Consider the following 5,506-nt stretch of genomic DNA (forward strand, 5'->3'; position numbering starts at 1 on the left):
AACGGTCAAAAAACACTTTTGGAACAAGGAGCGCCTGGAAACGTTCCAAAAACATGTCAGGACTCTCGGCAAAGCCCAAATATAAGAAAAGGTTTGACTTTTGAGAAAAGTCCATTTTTGACTTTTTCGTAAGGGGGGGTGCTTAAGCATTTTTTCAAAATTTCAAAAACGGTCAAAAAACACTTTTGGGCCTAGGAGCGCCTGGAAACGTTCCAAAAACATGTCAGGACTCTCGGCAGAGCCTAAATATGCCCAAAAATTTGACTTTTGAGAAAAGTCAATTTTTGACTTTTTCGTAAGGGGGGGTGCTTACGCATTTTTTCAAAATTTCAAAAACGGTCAAAAAACACTTTTGGAACAAGGAGCGCCTGGAAACGTTCCAAAAACATGTCAGGACTCTCGGCAGAGCCCAAATATGCTAAAAAAGTTGACTTTTGAGAAAACTCAATTTTTGACTTTTTCGTAAGGGGGGGTCCTTACGCATTTTTTCAAAATTTCAAAAACGGTCAAAAAACACTTTTGGAACAAGGAGCGCCTGGAAATGTTCCAAAAACATGTCAGGACTCTCCACAGAGCCCAAATATGCTAAAAAAGTTGACTTTTGAGAAAAGTCCATTTTTGACTTTTTCGTAAGGGGGGGTGCTTACGCATTTTTTCAAAATTTCAAAAACGGTCAAAAAACACTTTTGGAACAAAGAGCGCCTGGAAACGTTCCAAAAACATGTCAGGACTCTCGGCAGAGCCCAAATATAAGAAAAAAGTTGACTTTTGAGAAAAGTCAATTTTTGACTTTTTCGTAAGGGGGGGTGCTTACGCATTTTTTCAAAATTTCAAAAACGGTCAAAAAACACTTTTGGAACAAGGAGCGCCTGGAAACGTTCCAAAAACATGTCAGGACTCTCGGCAGAGCCTAAATATGCCCAAAAATTTGACTTTTGAGAAAAGTCAATTTTTGACTTTTTTGTAAGGGGGGGTGCTTACGCATTTTTTCAAAATTTCAAAAACGGTCAAAAAACACTTTTGGGCCTAGGAATGCCTGGAAACGTTCCAAAAACATGTCAGGACTCTCGGCAGAGCCCAAATATGCTAAAAAAGTTGACTTTTGAGAAAAGTCCATTTTTGACTTTTTCGTAAGTGGGGGTGCTTACGCATTCTTTCAAAATTTCAAAAACGGTCAAAAAACACTTTTGGAACAAGGAGCGCCTGGAAACGTTCCAAAAACATGTCAGGACTCTCGGAAGAGCCTAAATATGCCAAAAAATTTGACTTTTGAGAAAAGTCAATTTTTGACTTTTTCGTAAGGGGGGGTGCTTACGCATTTTTTCAAAATTTCAAAAACGGTCTAAAAACACTTTTGGAACAAGGAGCGCCTGGAAACGTTCCAAAAACATGTCAGGACTCTCGGCAGAGCCCAAATATGCTAAAAAACTTGACTTTTGAGAAAAGTCAATTTTTGACTTTTTCGTAAGGGGGGGTCCTTACGCATTCTTTCAAAATTTCAAAAACGGTCAAAAAACACTTTTGGAACAAGGAGCGCCTGGAAACGTTCCAAAAACATGTCAGGACTCTCGGCAGAGCCTAAATATGCCAAAAAATTTGACTTTTGAGAAAAGTCAATTTTTGACTTTTTCGTAAGGGGGGGTGCTTACGCATTTTTTCAAAATTTCAAAAACGGTCAAAAAACACTTTTGGAACAAGGAGCGCCTGGAAACGTTCCAAAAACATGTCAGGACTCTCGGCAGAGCCCAAATATGCTAAAAAAGTTGACTTTTGAGAAAACTCAATTTTTGACTTTTTCGTAAGGGGGGGTCCTTACGCATTTTTTCAAAATTTCAAAAACGGTCAAAAAACACTTTTGGAACAAGGAGCGCCTGGAAATGTCCAAAAACATGTCAGGACTCTCCACAGAGCCCAAATATGCTAAAAAAGTTGACTTTTGAGAAAAGTCCATTTTTGACTTTTTCGTAAGGGGGGGTGCTTACGCATTTTTTCAAAATTTCAAAAACGGTCAAAAAACACTTTTGGAACAAAGAGCGCCTGGAAACGTTCCAAAAACATGTCAGGACTCTCGGCAGAGCCCAAATATAAGAAAAAAGTTGACTTTTGAGAAAAGTCAATTTTTGACTTTTTCGTAAGGGGGGGTGCTTACGCATTTTTTCAAAATTTCAAAAACGGTCAAAAAACACTTTTGGAACAAGGAGCGCCTGGAAACGTTCCAAAAACATGTCAGGACTCTCGGCAGAGCCCAAATATATGAAAAAAGTTGACTTTTGAGAAAAGTCCATTTTTGACTTTTTCGTAAGGGGGGTGCTTACGTATTTTTTCAAAATTTCAAAAACGGTCAAAAAACACTTTTGGAACAAGGAGCGCCTGGAAACGTTCCAAAAACATGTCAGGACTCTCGGCAGAGCCCAAATATATGAAAAAAGTTGACTTTTGAGAAAAGTCAATTTTTGACTTTTTCGTAAGGGGCGTGCTTACGCATTTTTTCAAAATTTCAAAAACGGTCAAAAAACACTTTTGGAACAAGGAGCGCCTTTAAACGGTCCAAAAACATGTCAGGACTCTCGGCAGAGTTCAAATATCCTAAAAAAGTTGACTTTTGAGAAAAGTCAAATTTTGACTTTTTCGTAAGGGGGGGTGCTTACGCATTTTTTCAAAATTTCAAAAACGGTCAAAAAACACTTTTGGAACAAGGAGCGCCTGGAAACGTTCCAAAAACATGTCAGGACTCTCGGCAGAGCCCAAATATATGAAAAAAGTTGACTTTTGAGAAAAGTCAATTTTTGACTTTTTCGTAAGGGGCGTGCTTAAGCATTTTTTCAAAATTTCAAAAACGGTCAAAAAACACTTTTGGAACAAGGAGCGCCTGGAAACGTTCCAAAAACATGTCAGGACTCTCGGCAGAGCCTAAATATGCCAAAAAATTTGACTTCTGAGAAAAGTCAATTTTTGACTTTTTCATAAGGGGGGGTGCTTACGCATTTTTTCAAAATTTCAAAAACGGTCAAAAAACACGTTTGGAACAAGGAGCGCCTGGAAACGTTCCAAAAACATGTCAGGACTCTCGGCAGAGCCCAAATATGCTAAAAAAGTTGACTTTTGAGAAAACTCAATTTTTGACTTTTTCGTAAGGGGGGGTCCTTACGCATTTTTTCAAAATTTCAAAAACGGTCAAAAAACACTTTTGGAACAAGGAGCGCCTGGAAACGTTCCAAAAACATGTCAGGACTCTCGGCAGAGCCCAAATATAAGAAAAAAATTGACTTTTGAGAAAAGTCCATTTTTGACTTTTTCGTAAGGGGGGGTGCTTACGCATTTTTTCAAAATTTCAAAAACGGTCGAAAAACACTTTTGGAACAAGGAGCGCCTGGAAACGTTCCAAAAACATGTCAGGACTCTCGGCAGAGCCCAAATATGCTAAAAAAGTTGACTTTTGAGAAAAGTCCATTTTTGACTTTTTCGTAAGGGGGGGTGCTTACGCATTTTTTCAAAATTTCAAAAACAGTCAACAAACACTTTTGGAACAAGGAGCGCCTGGAAACGTTCCAAAAACATGTCAGGACTCTCGGCAGAGCCCAAATATATGAAAAAAGTTGACTTTTGAGAAAAGTCAATTTTTGACTTTTTCGTAAGGGGGGGTCCTTACGCATTTTTTCAAAATTTCAAAAACGGTCAAAAAACATTTTTGGAATAAGGAGCGCCTGGAAACGTTCCAAAAACATGTCAGGACTCCCGGCAGAGCCCAAATATAAGAAAAAAGTTGACTTTTGAGAAAAGTCCATTTTTGACTTTTTCGTAAGGGGGGGTGCTTACGCATTTTTTCAAAATTTCAAAAACGGTCAAAAAACACTTTTGGAACAAGGAGCGCCTGGAAACGTTCCAAAAACATGTCAGGACTCTCGGCAGAGCCCAAATATAAGAAAAGGTTTGACTTTTGAGAAAAGTCCATTTTTGACTTTTTCGTAAGGGGGGGTGCTTACGCATTTTTTCAAAATTTCAAAAACGGTCAAAAAACACTTTTGGGCCTAGGAACGCCTGGAAACGTTCCAAAAACATGTCAGGACTCTCGGCAGAGCCCAAATATGCTAAAAAAGTTGACTTTTGAGAAAAGTCCATTTTTGACTTTTTCGTAAGGGGGGGTGCTTACGCATTTTTTCAAAATCTCAAAAACGGTCAAAAAACACTTTTGGAACAAGGAGCGCCTGGAAACGTTCCAAAAACATGTCAGGACTCTCGGCAGAGCCCAAATATATGAAAAAAGTTGACTTTTGAGAAAAGTCAATTTTTGACTTTTTCGTAAGGGGGGGTGCTTACGCATTTTTTCAAAATTTCAAAAACGGTCAAAAAACACTTTTGGAACAAGGAGCGCCTGGAAACGTTCCAAAAACATGTTAGGACTCTCGGCAGAGCCCAAATATGCTAAAAAAGTTGACTTTTGAGAAAACTCAATTTTTGACTTTTTCGTAAGGGGGGGTCCTTACGCATTTTTTCAAAATTTCAAAAACGGTCAAAAAACACTTTTGGAACAAGGAGCGCCTGGAAATGTCCAAAAACATGTCAGGACTCTCCACAGAGCCCAAATATGCTAAAAAAGTTGACTTTTGAGAAAAGTCCATTTTTGACTTTTTCGTAAGGGGGGGTACTTACGCATTTTTTCAAAATTTCAAAAACGGTCAAAAAACACTTTTGGAACAAGGAGCGCCTGGAAACGTTCCAAAAACATGTCAGGACTCTCGGCAGAGCCTAAATATGCCAAAAAATTTGACTTTTGAGAAAAGTCAATTTTTGACTTTTTCGTAAGGGGGGGTGCTTACGCATTTTTTCAAAATTTCAAAAACGGTCAAAAAACACTTTTGGAACAAGGAGCGCCTGGAAACGTTCCAAAAACATGTCAGGACTCTCGGCAGAGCCTAAATATGCCCAAAAATTTGACTTTTGAGAAAAGTCAATTTTTGACTTTTTTGTAAGGGGGGGTGCTTACGCATTTTTTCAAAATTTCAAAAACGGTCAAAAAACACTTTTGGAACAAGGAGCGCCTGGAAACGTTCCAAAAACATGTCAGGACTCTCGGCAGAGCCCAAATATAAGAAAAAAGTTGACTTTTGAGAAAAGTCCATTTTTGACTTTTTCGTAAGGGGGGGTGCTTACGCATTTTTTCAAAATTTCAAAAACGGTCAAAAAACACTTTTGGGCCTAGGAATGCCTGGAAACGTTCCAAAAACATGTCAGGACTCTCGGCAGAGCCCAAATATGCTAAAAAAGTTGACTTTTGAGAAAAGTCCATTTTTGACTTTTTCGTAAGGGGGGGTGCTTACGCATTCTTTCAAAATTTCAAAAACGGTCAAAAAACACTTTTGGAACAAGGAGCGCCTGGAAATGTTCCAAAAACATGTCAGGACTCTCCACAGAGCCCAAATATGCTAAAAAAGTCGACTTTTGAGAAAAGTCCATTTTTGACTTTTTCGTAAGGGGGGGTGCTTACGCATTTTTTCAAAATTTCAAA

Source organism: Corythoichthys intestinalis, chromosome 13, assembly GCF_030265065.1.
Source record: "Corythoichthys intestinalis isolate RoL2023-P3 chromosome 13, ASM3026506v1, whole genome shotgun sequence".
Taxonomy (NCBI): Eukaryota; Metazoa; Chordata; class Actinopteri; order Syngnathiformes; family Syngnathidae; genus Corythoichthys; species Corythoichthys intestinalis.